This window comes from Gossypium raimondii, chromosome 12, assembly GCF_025698545.1.
Source record: "Gossypium raimondii isolate GPD5lz chromosome 12, ASM2569854v1, whole genome shotgun sequence".
Classification (NCBI taxonomy): Eukaryota; Viridiplantae; Streptophyta; class Magnoliopsida; order Malvales; family Malvaceae; genus Gossypium; species Gossypium raimondii.
The window spans coordinates 22,765,051-22,779,876 of NC_068576.1; the positions used below are offsets into that span (position 1 = coordinate 22,765,051).

General features: G+C 32.2%; 1 pseudogene; it reads left to right on the forward strand.

Moving 5' to 3' along the window:
- Positions 1–5,206: 5,206 nt before the first annotated feature.
- LOC105763547 (GLABRA2 expression modulator-like) lies at positions 5,207–14,176 on the forward strand (annotated as a pseudogene).
- The last annotated feature ends 650 nt before the right edge of the window (positions 14,177–14,826 follow it).

The window sequence follows — 14,826 nt, forward strand, 5'->3', positions numbered from 1 at the left end:
AATGAATTATAGAGTGAATTATATATATAATTAAATCTTATCGAGTCTATTTTAATAGAAATATAGCAGTGTGGGTAAAGGAATTTTATATTCTGAGATATTTGAATTTTAGTGAGACAGGGTCAAAATGGATTTTGAAGTCCTCTGTTCTGACTTTAGAAAATCATTAAAACTTGTAAAAAAATAGTTATGAGTTTTAACTTATATTTATAGATTTCTTATTGAGTCTATCTTCTGTATAAACAAGTGAGAACACTATATGAAGTCTATACAATGAGATAATTGAATTTTAGTGACGATAGGTCAGGACAGTCAATCAGTGAAATAGGGGAGATTTTAACTAATAAACTGTACTAATTGGCTGAACCAAAAATGCTTAAAAATTTATGGTAAAAATATATATTAGTCTAGTTTCAGGGAAAATTTACGGATCTAAATTTTGAGTTTCGTAGCTCGAGTTATAATTAATTTAGTAACTACTGCGCAAGTGGACAGCCTTATTATGAACAGTGAAATAACTTTTAAAAGTAAATTTTTATGCCCCGAACTTTTAAGTTAAGTCAAGTAACGCCTCATGCTCGACTCCGGCAACGGTCTCGGGCAATGGATGTTACACAAACAGATTCAAAATTAATTTATCTTGGGTCCAGTCCAATGTATCATTCTACCTATGAATACATCTATGTCTCTACTCGTGGAGTCCACTGCTCTAATAGCCAAGACTAGCCATCTCCCCAATTGGAATTGTAGCCGACATAATAATCCTTTTCAGTATTTGAATCAAATGTTCACTTTGATTGTTTTACGGGGTTATGGCCTCATTCAGATTATCTACTGAAGTAAGTTGTCTTTCTCGTAATGTAAACATTCTTTACAATGTCACTTATCTTCAGTTTAAACTTTAGATAATCAATGAGCTAATATTTGTTTATCACAATTTCGCTATGCATGCAAAATACAAAAGACATAATAGTGAAATGTGAAATTAACTTTATTTATTTATTCATCGTTCAAATAAATAGAAAATAGTTACATGTTTACTACAATATGGGCGCATTTCCCAATAATCTCCCACTTGCCCTAGTGAAGTAAATATGTCATGTTTCACATTGTCATATCCTCGACATGTTTGTTAAAACTCCTAGTTACAAGAGTCTTAGTAAACAGATCCTCAAGGTTATCTTCAGAAGCTACTTTCATCACATCTACAATTCTTTCAGCTACTGTCTCTCGTATCAAGTGATACTTCCAATCAATGTGTTTTGTCCTCTTATGACTTCTTATTTCCTTGGTATTAGCTATTGTATCATTGTTATCATAATACAGTGTTATAGCTTTTTCCATACCAGGATTAACTTTAAGTTCGGTTAAGAACTTTCGAAGCCATATTGCTTCTTTGGTTGCCTCAAAAGCATCCACATACTCGTCCTCCACAGTAAAGTTAGCAGTGCAAGTTTGTTTTACACTTCTCTATACTATGGCTCCACGGCCTAGAACAAATACATTTCTTGACGTCGATTTCCTTGAATCTTTACAAGTTTGGAAGTCTGAGTCTATGTATCCAACAGGAGTAAGGTCTTCCCCAAAATATACAAGCATATAATCCCTGGTTCTTATGAGATACCTTAATATATGCTTTACCGCTTGCCAATACCTAAGACCTAGATTCGTCTAATATCAACTAACCATTCCTACTGTGAAATAGATATCTGGACGTGTGCAAAGCATCGCATACATAAGGCTTCCAACTACCAAATCATGTGGAACCTTACTTATATGCTCTCTTTCTTCCACTGTCTTAGGACAGCCATCTAAAGAAAGATGAAAACCTGATGTAGTCAACTGAACACCTGGCTTTGCATCAGTCATTCCAAAATGTTCCACTACCTTATCGATGTATAAAGCTTGAGATAAAGCTATCATTTATTCTTTCAATCCCTAAGGATTCAAATTCCAAGAATAGAACTAGCTTCACACAGGTCCTTCATGCTAAACTGTTGAGCTAACCACAGTTTAAATGATGAAAATTCTCCTACATCATTTCCGATAAGTAGAATATCATTGACATACAAAATGAGGAATACCACCTTTTTGTCCTTTATATGCTTATAAACACAAGGTTCATCAACGTTTTACTCAAATCCAAAAATCTTGATCAAATCTTTTATTCCATGAGTGAGACGCCTGCTTAAGTTCATAAATGGATCTTAGTAGTTTGTAAACTTTTTTGCTCCTTTTATTTGACAACATAGCCAGTGGGTTGAGCTTTGTAAATGGTCTCGTCAAAATAGTCATTCAAGAATGCTGTCTTGAGATTCATTTCTCAGATCTCATAATCGAGAGCAAGGACAATGGATAAGAGAATGCAGATAGACTTGAGTATGGCTACCAGAGAAAAGGTCTCATCATAATCGATGTCTTCTTTCTGTATGTAGTCTTTCCCTACAAGTCTAGCTTTGTGTGTTTCCACTTTCCCTTCCACATTTCTCTTCTTCTTGTAGATCCACTTACACCCTATGGGTTTAATCCCAATTAGTAAGTCTACAAGTTCCCACCCCATATTTAATTTCATAGAATCCATCACGGCATCCATGGCCTGCTTCTAGAGCTTCGAATCAACGTCCTGCATAACCTCATCGTAAGTGAGTGGATCATCATCCTCATGATTACATTCCATATTATAAATACTACCATCATAAATGAAGAAGTCTGGTTTCTTATAAACTCTCCCACTACGATAGGTTTCCCTATGTTGTTGATCGTTTGGAAGTTTTTCTACAACTTTCTCGAGAATTGAACTTGGTGATTATTCTACCACTCTCGAAAGTTTCTCAAGTACCACTTTACTTTAAGGCTTAAAGTTATCCATGTAGCTTTCCTCGAGGAATGTAGCATGAGTAGAAACTTTAATCGTATTAAAGTTCAAATTGTAGAATAATCTTCCCTTTATTCCTTTTGGATATCCTACAAACTTGTACAAATTTGTCTGTGCATCCAACTTTTTTGCATCCTTATCCAGAATGTGTGTTGGACAACCACATATTTTAAAGTATTTAGAGTGAGTTTCTTTCCATGCCACAGTTCATAAGGTGTCTTACAAGAGGACTTGGTTGGCACATCATTTAGAATATAATAAGTCATTTGTATCGTATATCCCAAGAAGGCAGTAGGAAGTTGTGAATAGCTTAACATTTAACGAACCATGCCAAGCAAGGTTGTATTCCTTTTATCAGCTACGCATTCTGCTGTGCAGTACTCAACGTAGTCAATTGGAATAAAATCTTATTCTCTATGAGGTATCCTAAGAACTTACCAGACAATTATTCCCTACCTTGGTCAGACAGAAGATTCTTTATGGATAAATCCAATTATTTTTCCATTTTGGCACGAAACTCCTGAAATTTTTCAAAGGTTTTGCTGTTGCTGTGCATTAGATACACATATCCATAACGAGAATAGTCGTCGATAAAAGTCACATAATAATTATACCTTCCTCAAGCACTGATGCTCATGGGACCACATACATCAATGTGCACAAGTTCTAAAGGTTGGTTGGCCCTTGTACCTTTCATATTAAAAGATCTCTTAGTCATTTTACCTTTTAAGCAAGATTCACATTGTGGAAGACTAACTTCCTTAAGCATACTTAAGGGACCATCTTTCACGAGTCTAGTGATTCTTTCTTGGTTAATATGACCAAGTCTTAAATGCCATAGGTACCCCCTCATTAGAGTGAGAAGTTTTAAGCTTTTTGTTCACCATTTCAGTTTGAAGCATCGAGTAGTTATTTGTTTTGATTAAGTAGAGATTGCTTTCCATCCACCCATTACAAATTAAAAAATGATTTATGTGAATAGCAATCCCTTTATTGAATGTCACGGTATAATCGTCATAAAATAAACATACTATTGAAATTAAACTCCTCTTAAAATGAGGTACATAAAACACATTTTTTAAAATAATCTTTCAAAAATTATCAAAGTGTAAAATAACTTCTCCCACTGCTTTGGCTGAAACATAGCTCCTAATTCGGTTCGTAATGAGAGCCTCCTATGGCGCAAACTTCTCATTTTGCTGAACCCTTGTAAATAAACACACACATGGTTAGTGACTCTAGAATCAATAACCCAGTTGTCAATTGATTCTTCCACAAAGCAAGCTTCAACCATAAAGAGTTTCATACATTTTCCCTTTTCGGCCAAGTAATCCAAATACTCCTTGCAGTTTGATTTGAAATGCCCTTTTCTATTACAGAAGAAACATTTGATCTTTTTAAGATCTTTTGACTTTTTAGTCTTCTTCCTATCCACAAGAGTTGCAACCAATGACTTAGTCAATTTCTTCTTTCTCTTAGGTTTATATTTTCCCTCAGAGGACGAGGGGATCATAGCTAAGTTTGCCTTAGGTTTCTCCTAAACCAGCTTACCACCATTCATCAACAACTCATAAGATTGTAATTCCTCCATGATATGAGTCAAGGTAAGCGCCTTGTTCCCTAAGTTGTAAGCGACCCTAAAACCAACAAACTCCTTGGTTAAGGATTTGAACATTATTTCAATTTGAGTGTTTATGTCTAGTTCAGCCCCATTGTCCTCCTCTTTTGCAAAGAATCCCATAAGCTTAAGCATATGTTCTTTGACCAAATTACCAGTTTTTTGTTGGGAATTCATCAATTTTGTAAAAGAAGATTGTTGAGCCAATGCGACTTGGCCTCCGAGCAAATCCTCCAAAATTGTCATGATTTCTTTGGCAGTACGGAAATTCTTGTATTGCTTTTGCAAAAAACTACTCATGCTCGCTAACATATATCATTGAGCAATCGAGTCAGAATCTCTCCAGCGATTTCTCGATTTGGGCTAAGCTTCAAGAGGGCATATTTCATCAAGAATGAATTTGTGTTTCTCACAGTTGAGAGCTATCAGTAAGTTTTGTTTCCATTCTCGAAAGTTATCCCCATTTAATTTATTCTCAGTAAGAATGCTAATAAGAAGAGTAGGACATATTTGAATTAAAAAAATAAAGATTTCACTAATTACTATCTTTGTATTAAGTAAATATTTTTCATTTTAGCAACATATTAAGAATGCAATATGATGCATGTGTCTTATATTAAAACCTTGAAAAATTATTATTTTTTCATTGTTACAATCATTCTCACACCCATCAACCATGTTGTCTTGAGGTCACATGATTAACTAGCAAGAACATGGATTACATCCAGTCAGTTCGTGAATCTTAATTTTCAAGACTCCATACAAACTAACGATCATATAAAGTTTGGTCATCATCTCTAGCTTAAATATTATTTCTTGAGAAACTATTTAATTAGAGATGATCTTAAGTATGTAACCATTGACTCAACACCCATCATGAACAAGCTTTCATTTGTGAGTCATCTTGGGACAATCTCTCTGAAAGTCATGCATGACTAGTTGTCCTTAAAAGAAAATCTCATTTAGTGAACCCACATGACAAAGTTTACCTTGGGGTACGGCCAAGGTAGGAACTAGCTTGAAACTTTATCATGCTATCACTTAGGGACCATCAATGGAGGCCGTAAGTCTTATTCTAGGACCTTCTCCCACTCAATATTTTAAAAACATGCAAGGTTTTGTATCCCAAATTTCAAAAATGATCATACAATAGTCCTAGTGGCATTCTTACCAAATCTAAATGACATGCTTCCAATCTATGCATGGCATACTATGGCAATAATATCCAGTCGCAAGAATCAATCAATCTTAAAACAAACAATTTTGATTCTCCATGGTTTTTCTTTTAAAGGAAAAACCAAAGAAGTTAATTTGAACTATGCACTAGGTACGGTCCCAATAAAGAGAGGTGAGTCAAATTTGACTGCTTAAAAACCAATCATTTCTTAGCCAGGGCCAATCCTAGACATACACCTTCTCATTATCACACTTCTCACAGTTTTCGAATAACCTAAATAAGTGAATAGAACAATACAACACATATATTTTCTCATTACCACACTTCTTATTTTTAATCGATCAACTGTTGATCATCTCATATATATATCACAATTATAACATTACATAATATAAATATTATAAATAATTATAAAACAGATATATAAGGAGATAGGTAAAGAAAATAAAATTGACAGCTAAGGTTTTCATGGTTCTATTTCTAGAAAATAAATGAAAAAATAAAATTACATAAGTTTTCAGCACAAGGCATTCCTTAGGTCTTCAACTGCCATCACATCTTTTCATCGTCATGAACTCCTTTTGGAAAAGTTACATTTAAGTCCTATGTATGTTTCCGACTCACAAGAATCCTATGAATTTAAAAAAAAACATAACCCTACATGGAGATGATAGTCCACAGTCTATTCCCTAATAACCACAACTTCAACAAAAAAAAAATTATATAACAAATATATAATATCACATCCATTCTCATATATAACTCAAAACATGCATAAGTTCTAAAGAATGTCACTTTCTATGTAATCAAATCATTCAAGCAGAAGAGAAATTTATTTTGATTATTTGTTTATACTTATAGATAGAACACAACTTGGCTCTTTATACCAATTGTTGGAAAAAATGGGTTTGGAAAACGCAGCAGAAAATAAATTTAGGGAAAAACCAGAGTTTTAAAACTTTTCCAAAGCAAGATCTTGGTTATAATATTTAAAGTAATAAACATTTAACCAAAATTGTACCTTTCGATTCATTTAGGATGACCTCTTCAACCGAGTAGTCTTCTCCGTTGTCCTCAAGCTCACGTTTACTAAATGTGGGCTCACTTCGAATCAGAAAATTTTCACAAAAATTACCAGTGGGGTAATTTTGCAATTTCACTGAACTTTTGGGTCAAGTTGTAAATTAGAAAACTATCTCTAGAAATTTTCTAGAATAATCTCTTCAGAGAATTTTCTCTCTACAACTTTATCTTGAATTCAAGTGTGTGTAAATAATGACCCAAGACTCTCTTTATATAGGGAGAGTTTAGAGAGTTCAACTATGGTTAAACGTAATCACTTTAATATTAAATTAATAAATATTTATCTTGATAAATATTATATTAATTTAATATTAAATCTTATTAAAATAATAGAATGTTTATCTACAAGATAAATATTTAATTTAATTTAATCTTAAGATAATCACTTTAATATTAAATTAATAAAATATTATTAAGATAAGTAGTAAATTAAATTTAATATTAAACTATTAAACTATTATTATTTTTAGATTAATTAATTTGAAATCAAATTCATTGATAGAATTCTAGTAGGAATGTAACTCTTTCACAGCTCAACCACCGATGACCAACCACCGCCCGCCATTGGGACGCTGCCATCGCAGCCACTGGCACCGCCGTGTCCGGTGGTGTAGGTGCAACACCCTTATGGCACCCAGAGCCGATTCAGTTGTTGCCAGTTCAGTCCAGGTTAGTGACAACCCAACCGGTCCGGCCTAGCCACCGGTTAGACTATCAGCCCAGTTTCATATACCAGGCCCGGTTCGACCAGTTTTTGGGTCTTGGTCTTAGTTTTAGGCTCTCGGGCCAAATTTATGATCTTAGGTCCAATTTTCAAGTTCAATTATCCATTGGGCCAATTTTCTGACTTGAAAATTAACTTCCTAAAATATCATATTTATTTTAACTGATTTAATTAATTTAATTTTACTTAATCAAAATTAATTTTTCCAAAAATCATTTAAATTTTCCAAATTAATTTTTCAAGAAAATTCTTTAATCAAATTCTCTAGTTGAACAATTATTACGACCACCTAATTTAATTTCACATTGAATAAATCGACTCAATTAAATTATTCCCGAAGTCATAGATTTTTCTTCTGATTCAAATGTAGTCCAATCAAGATTTTGTTGAGCTAGCAGAGGGACCAATCGAACATATATAATTAGGCTCTAGTGATTGCAATTATGTCCAGAAGTATCGTTTTGATAATTCGTAATTACTTAATCATGGAGTCAATCCACAAGAAGTACCATGATTGAAAACTACATACTGTATACTCTTTACGAAAGTAATTAATCCAACTATTTTGCCCAATGAGCTCGTCATGTGTGTGTTACCCTCATATGATATCCTTGATTCCTTTGAGTTAAATAAATAGAAAATAGTTACATGTTTATTACAATATGGGCACATTTCTCAACACACATATATCTGCACACGGAGAAAACAAACTATATGCTGAGCAATAGGGCTCAGTGGTATATTTACAATTCAAAACGTTCAAAATTTTCACCTAACATCAAGCTAATATATGTGTTAATTATCAACTTTCCCAATATCATCCAAAACATATAATCATGCTTATACTAAACAACAATTAACTTATCCAATTTATACATCATGATTGACTAATCCCAACTTACTTATCAATATCCAACTATTCATCATATACTAATTCAATATTTAGTCACGGGTCAAACATTCATTTAGGATTCTTTAAAATATATCATTAACAATATACTAATCATGAACTATGATATACAACCCATTACTTTGCCATCACTTTATTTAGCTCTTTTCTGGAGTTATCGACTCATTTACATTCATTCGGCCCCCAGGTCTCGATTTCATTTTATTTTCATAATCATCGACATATTTACTTTTATCTCAATTCACATATATACATATTTAGTTCAATAGCATCATATATTATCATATTCACATCATTTATCAAACTTACAATTTACAACCCCTATTAACTGGACTTGGACTCGGATGAATACTCGAATCGTCCAACTAACACACCAAAATAGCATCGAAGTACATTATCAGATAAACCGAAGTAGGGTAACTGACACGTAACGTGCATACTGGCATACAAAACACATCTTGTCGCACAATGTGCATACAAGCACACGAAGTGCATCTTGACGCACAAAGCACGAACCTGACACACGAGGTGGATACTGGCTTGTAAAGTGCATCTTGACACAAAATCTCACACACAACTCAATCCCATGGCATGCCAACTATATTTGACACAGCCCGATCATCTAATAGGGTACCAAGATTCAATTCATTTACAATTTAGTACAATAACCATTTATGAATTATATTCACAATCACAATCCAATCAATTAACATATCACATAAGTTTCATGTCATTCATTACATTTTCATCCAGTCTCATAGCACATATCATATTTCAAGTAATTCATAATATTTTACAACTTATTCCACTTAGTCCCTCATTTCGACAATTTACAATCAAGCTCAATTCAATAGCTTTAATTACCACTAGCCCCATATGGAAATGCAACTATAACAAATTAGTAAATTAACTCGATGTTGTTTGATAAATTGAAAAATTAAATATTGAATTTAAATTAAAAGTTAAACTGAAATTTTTTTATACAAATAAATAATAAAACTTAAATTTAAATTGAATATATATCTTAAAATTATTTTTTTATACCGATCGATACATCATATTCCGACCAATACAGGTAAAATCAACCAATATGCACCGATACAGTTGGTAACAATCGAAAATCGCACTGAAACATAACCTAAAATTTATTGTTTCAATTTACTACTAAAACAGAGTGCTTCGACCAATGCGGGCGATACCAAATTGTACCGACTACCATGACTCATCTATATCCATAATCTATAATATATATAAGTACGAGTTTAGAAAAAATTTTAAAATGACAATAATATCTTTTATTTTCCATATTACTAAATTTATATTTAAAAATAACTATAATTTAAATTACTATTATTAGTGAAAAAGTTGTGCTAATTTTAAAATAGAATTGTTATTTGAATAGAACTCCAAGTGAAAAAAAAGTTGTGATAGAAAATAAGATCTATTCTCGTCTATCATATAACTAAATTCTCTTTTAATTACAATTATTAGATAAAAATTATGCTAATTTTAAAATAGAGTTATTACTTTAATAAAATTCTAAGCATAAAATATAGGAAAAAGTTAGGATAATTATAATTATAATTTACAATTCATTGTTTAAAAATTGACAAATTAAAGTTGTGCTAATTTTATTTCAAAAAGTTGGGTTAATCTTATTGATGTAAAATAGAGTTTTATTTGAATAAAATTTTAACCATCTTAATTATCATCTAATTAATATTAGATTTAATTATGCTAATTAATTATTATTTTGAATAATGTAACTTTTCATTAATTACATAAAGTAAAGCAATATTATATTTTAAATACGTTAGAAATGTGTTATTTATTATTTGAATATTTTCTATTATAATATTTGAATTGATAAGGTGATATATTTTAATTGTATTCAATAATTCAAATAAGATGATATATTATTTTACGTTAGTTCCTGCAATTAAAATTATAAGATTTAAAATCTAATAAAATATTAAATACATAAAATCATATGCAACGCATGTAACATTAGAAGTTAGTATATATAAAAACACGAGTTTTGAAAAACTTTTGAACTGAAAAAATAACTTTTATTTTCTATCATATTATTAAATTCACATTTAAAAATAATTATAATATTTAATTTAGAATCATTATTTAAAATTTTTAAATAAAATATAATTTGTGATAATTATCCGTTTAAAATAATTATAATGTAATAGAAGTTGTGATAATTTCATACTTAAAATAATTAAAATTGCAATTGCAATTATTAGTTAAAAACAATTGTGCTAATTTTAAAATAGAGTTATTACTTAAATAGAATTTTAATTAAAGTTAATTTTTTAATTAATTATTATTTTAAATAATATTACTTTGTATTAATTACATAAAATAAAACTATATTGTAGGTTGAATATGTTAAAAATACTTTAATTATTATTTAAAAATTCTATTATGATATTTAAATTTCAAAATTAATATATTTTTAATAATTTAAATAAGAAATATTATTTTACATTAATTACTCTAATTAAAAAAATATAATATTTAAAAAACCAAATAAATTAAATACCTAATTAGAAGCTAATATTTTTACCAAATATTATTTTTCTCACATTTTAACTTTGATTATTCTCTTCATTCTTCATGTATAACCACTTCACGCCCAGCGGTATTTTCCCGCGTAGTTCTAGTAAAGGGGAAACACTAGAAGGACGGAAACCGAGCCAAAGTCCAGCTCAACGCAATCTACGGCACAAGAATCGAATTCGAAAATGGACCCGAAAGCCTCGGATCCCGCAATGGATGCGGAGGGCTTTGTTATGGTTCCAAGTTCCAACTACAGACCTGACAAAAAGGAAGAAAAGGACAGTCAGAATCCAAAGGATAGCAATCACCGAACAGAACACTATCCGGGTCGAGGAATTTCCCCAATTTGTTGATCAATCACCTGCTGCAGGTCACTGCGCCATCATGTCCACTCTTAATGGATTCAATGCTTACGTTACTGATGCTCCTGCTCTGGAATCTTCTTTAACTTCCTTCAAAGGCAAGAACTTTTACATTTATTTCTAATCTTGTCTTTAATTTGAAATTAGTTAATTATTTACTTGTGAGTGGAAACAGAGACAATGGATACATTGAGGGATGTCTTAGGGAGATGGACGAAGAAAGTGGGAGAAGCGACGAGGAAAGCCGAGGATCTGGCCGGGAACACGTGGCAGCATTGTACATATTTTCTTCTCTCTTTAATAAATTTTAGTGCTTTTTTTTTTCTTTTTTGTATTTGGCTTGAATTGAATTAGATAGTGTTCGATAGGCTTCTAGGATTGGCATTGATAGTGCTCGCTGCTTACTAGTTTGATTAGTTTTAGTTTGTGATGAAATAAAACCAGGTTTTCTTTTTCTCTTTTGTATTTTCGGTTTGTTTTGATGGTTGCTATAAGTATTCAGTTGTTGAAAATTGAAATCTTAAGATATTGAATTAGGAGTTCACATTTCGAATTTGGTTAAGGCTTGACTGGACCATTGTTTCTTTTGCATGATTGGTGTTTCCTATTGCTCATTTGTCCTAAGAGTTATGTTGGATGTTGAGGAGGCGATTTTGTTTCATTTTGAAATGGTTGGACAATTTTAGACAGTTGTGATTAGGGAACGGGAGAGGAGGTGATAAACTTCTTTCTTTCCTTCTCATTTTTAACATGCTTTTAGCAGTTTCTTTTTAAAGGAAATGTAGTATTGATTTAGTGAAATCGTAAGCTGGATTTAACACTGGTGTTTGCAATTAATACTTGGGAATAATAGAATATGGTGGTTCGTTTAAGGTCAAGGTACCAGGTTTCATCAAATTGCATTTTCATTTTATCGAACAAAGGACTCAAGCTGATAAATATTTTAACAAACAGCTTTATGCAGTAATTTTGGGGTGACAGAACCTGGTGAACTGGTTGTAGACCAGATAAACCTGAAAGGTATATTAGTCTTAGAATGGCTTAATAAAAATGGGGATGACAAATCTTTAGTTTCCAGAGATTCATAGTACTACTTCCATATGTGCAAATGGTTAATAAGAACTTCCTCGACTCTTTTGTTAGAGTTATGAAAATGCTAGTTTCCAGAGATTGCATAGTTAGACAGCTTCCACTGCAACTATGATGCCCAATTCACTCTTGTTTCTGTTTGACTAATAGAATTATTATTATCCAGACCATATTTGCTATTGTCATTGGTGAGATGTCTCATGCTCATTTGTTGATGACAACTCTTTGCACTACTGATATGCAGTAAACATTGTTTATGTCATGTGAGGACTTTTACTTGTGCACATATTTTGTATTTTATTTCTCTAACATTAGAATTTCCCAGATTTACCAGCGGTTTGAGTAAATAACATACTTCAAGTTTGCATCACTACAATCACGTTTTCTGGTTTAAGCGTCTCTAAGCAGTCTGTAACCCAAATTGTGACATTACTTTTGCAATTATGGTTGTGGATCTCTAATACTTGGTTGCTTCATTCCCTTAACCTTTTTTAGGACGTGACGTTACCTTAACTTAGTCATAAATTGAATGACCATAAAAATAATGATTTTCTGTATCCTTTTTTATGCTCTGGACCCTTTTTTATTGGTCTTCCTGTATGGCAGTTTCTTTTACAATAAAAAAAAGGTTGCTTTCTTTTGATAAATGAAAAAAAAATGTTGCTTTTGTTAGAGTATGGGAAGGATATATTCTATCCTTAGGTTTTATTGAAGAGCTATTGAAAAATATGTTCGCGTATATTAATTCGAATAATATGCTATTTCTGAATTTTTATGCATGAACCCAGCTATCATCCCCAACCTTTTCCCTCTTGCTTCTCAAGCAGTTTCACATACTAAAAATTACTGAAATACTTTTTCCCTTTTCTTAAATCAGTAAGAACAAGCCCAAGTTTTGCTGAGGCTGCCATGGGAAGAATTGCTCAGGGAACAAAGGTTTTAGCAGAAGGTGGTTATGAGAAGATCTTTAGACAAACTTTTGAAACAGTTCCTGAAGAGCAACTTGAAAATTCATTTGCATGTTACTTATCGACATCAGCTGGTCCTGTCATGGGAGTTTTATATGTTTCTACGGCAAAGCTTGCATATTGCAGTGACAGTCGTCTTGCGTATAAAACTGGGAGCCACACTGAGTGGAACTACTACAAGGTATGTACTCATCAAGGGTAGCCATGAACCCCGAAAAAATTAGTTGTCATTAACCAGAAAGCGGATATGAAGGAAACATACTAAAACATAACTTCATGCAAAAAAATATTTGGGTTCCAGTTAATGGTATCAGAATTTACAGAGTAATGATTCTTGATATTTTTCTGTCTGCATACGCAGGTGGTTATCCCATTACACCAACTGAAATCAGTTAATCCTTCGACAAGCAGAGTCAATCATTCTGAAAAGTACATCCAAGTTATATCTCTTGATAGTCATGAATTTTGGTTCATGGGCTTCTTATACTACGACGCTGCTGTTAAATGCCTACAGGATGTTTTGCAACTCCATAGCTTCCACTTTGTATGATACCGTTTCTGTCTGGCATAAACTTCAGCCAAGCATTTACTCTGCTGCTTGGAAGCATTTGATAATGTTTACTCCTTCGAAATCCTTTCAATATTCTACAGAAATTCAATATCAGTTAACTGTAGAGTTTATATATGGATATCGGATGACAGAAGAACAAAATATAATGAATATGTTATTCTTTCGACTCATGTAGTTGTAAACTTCACTTGCTATATAATCCATTCAGTAACTTGATATTACACCGAACATATCTGCGAACTTGTTGCATTCCTTCTCACATTGGTTTCCCCGTTTCAAATTTTGCCATTTTTTTGCTGCACATAACTGTCTTGTCAAATAGGGTCAGTTAACAAAGTGGAGGCCAAATCCTTGAAATCTGTTCATGATCATACTTTTTTTGAGCTAAAAAGTTGGGTACTTGAGCTTTTATTCTGCAAATGAAGCCATATTCTAGAATTAGGAAAATCGTTACGATGTCGAAATTCAAATCCGGACCTGCTGAATAACGTCTCCGAAGGTTGACTTTACTAACAAAACTAGTTAATCTATGGGTAGTTGTAAGACCAACTTCGATGGTGCTAGTTGTAGGCTGGAAGTTCTTATAGTGAAACCTTTGGACGATTCAATTGATTGGTCTTGGAAGAAAGAACCTTCATGAATATTTGTTTTGGTACGAGCACCTTTATGAATATAACTGATAAGTGGCGTTTATGGAGTAAAAGGTCAATGACACTGTGAACACTTAGATTTGTAACTCTCCGATCTTGTAAATTGTCGATCCACCTCTTTTCCATTAATTTCCTATTTATTACTTTTTATACAAAATTAATTAGTGTTCATAAATATAATTTTCACAATTCATGGATGAATGAAAAGGTAATGGACAAGATCTAAAT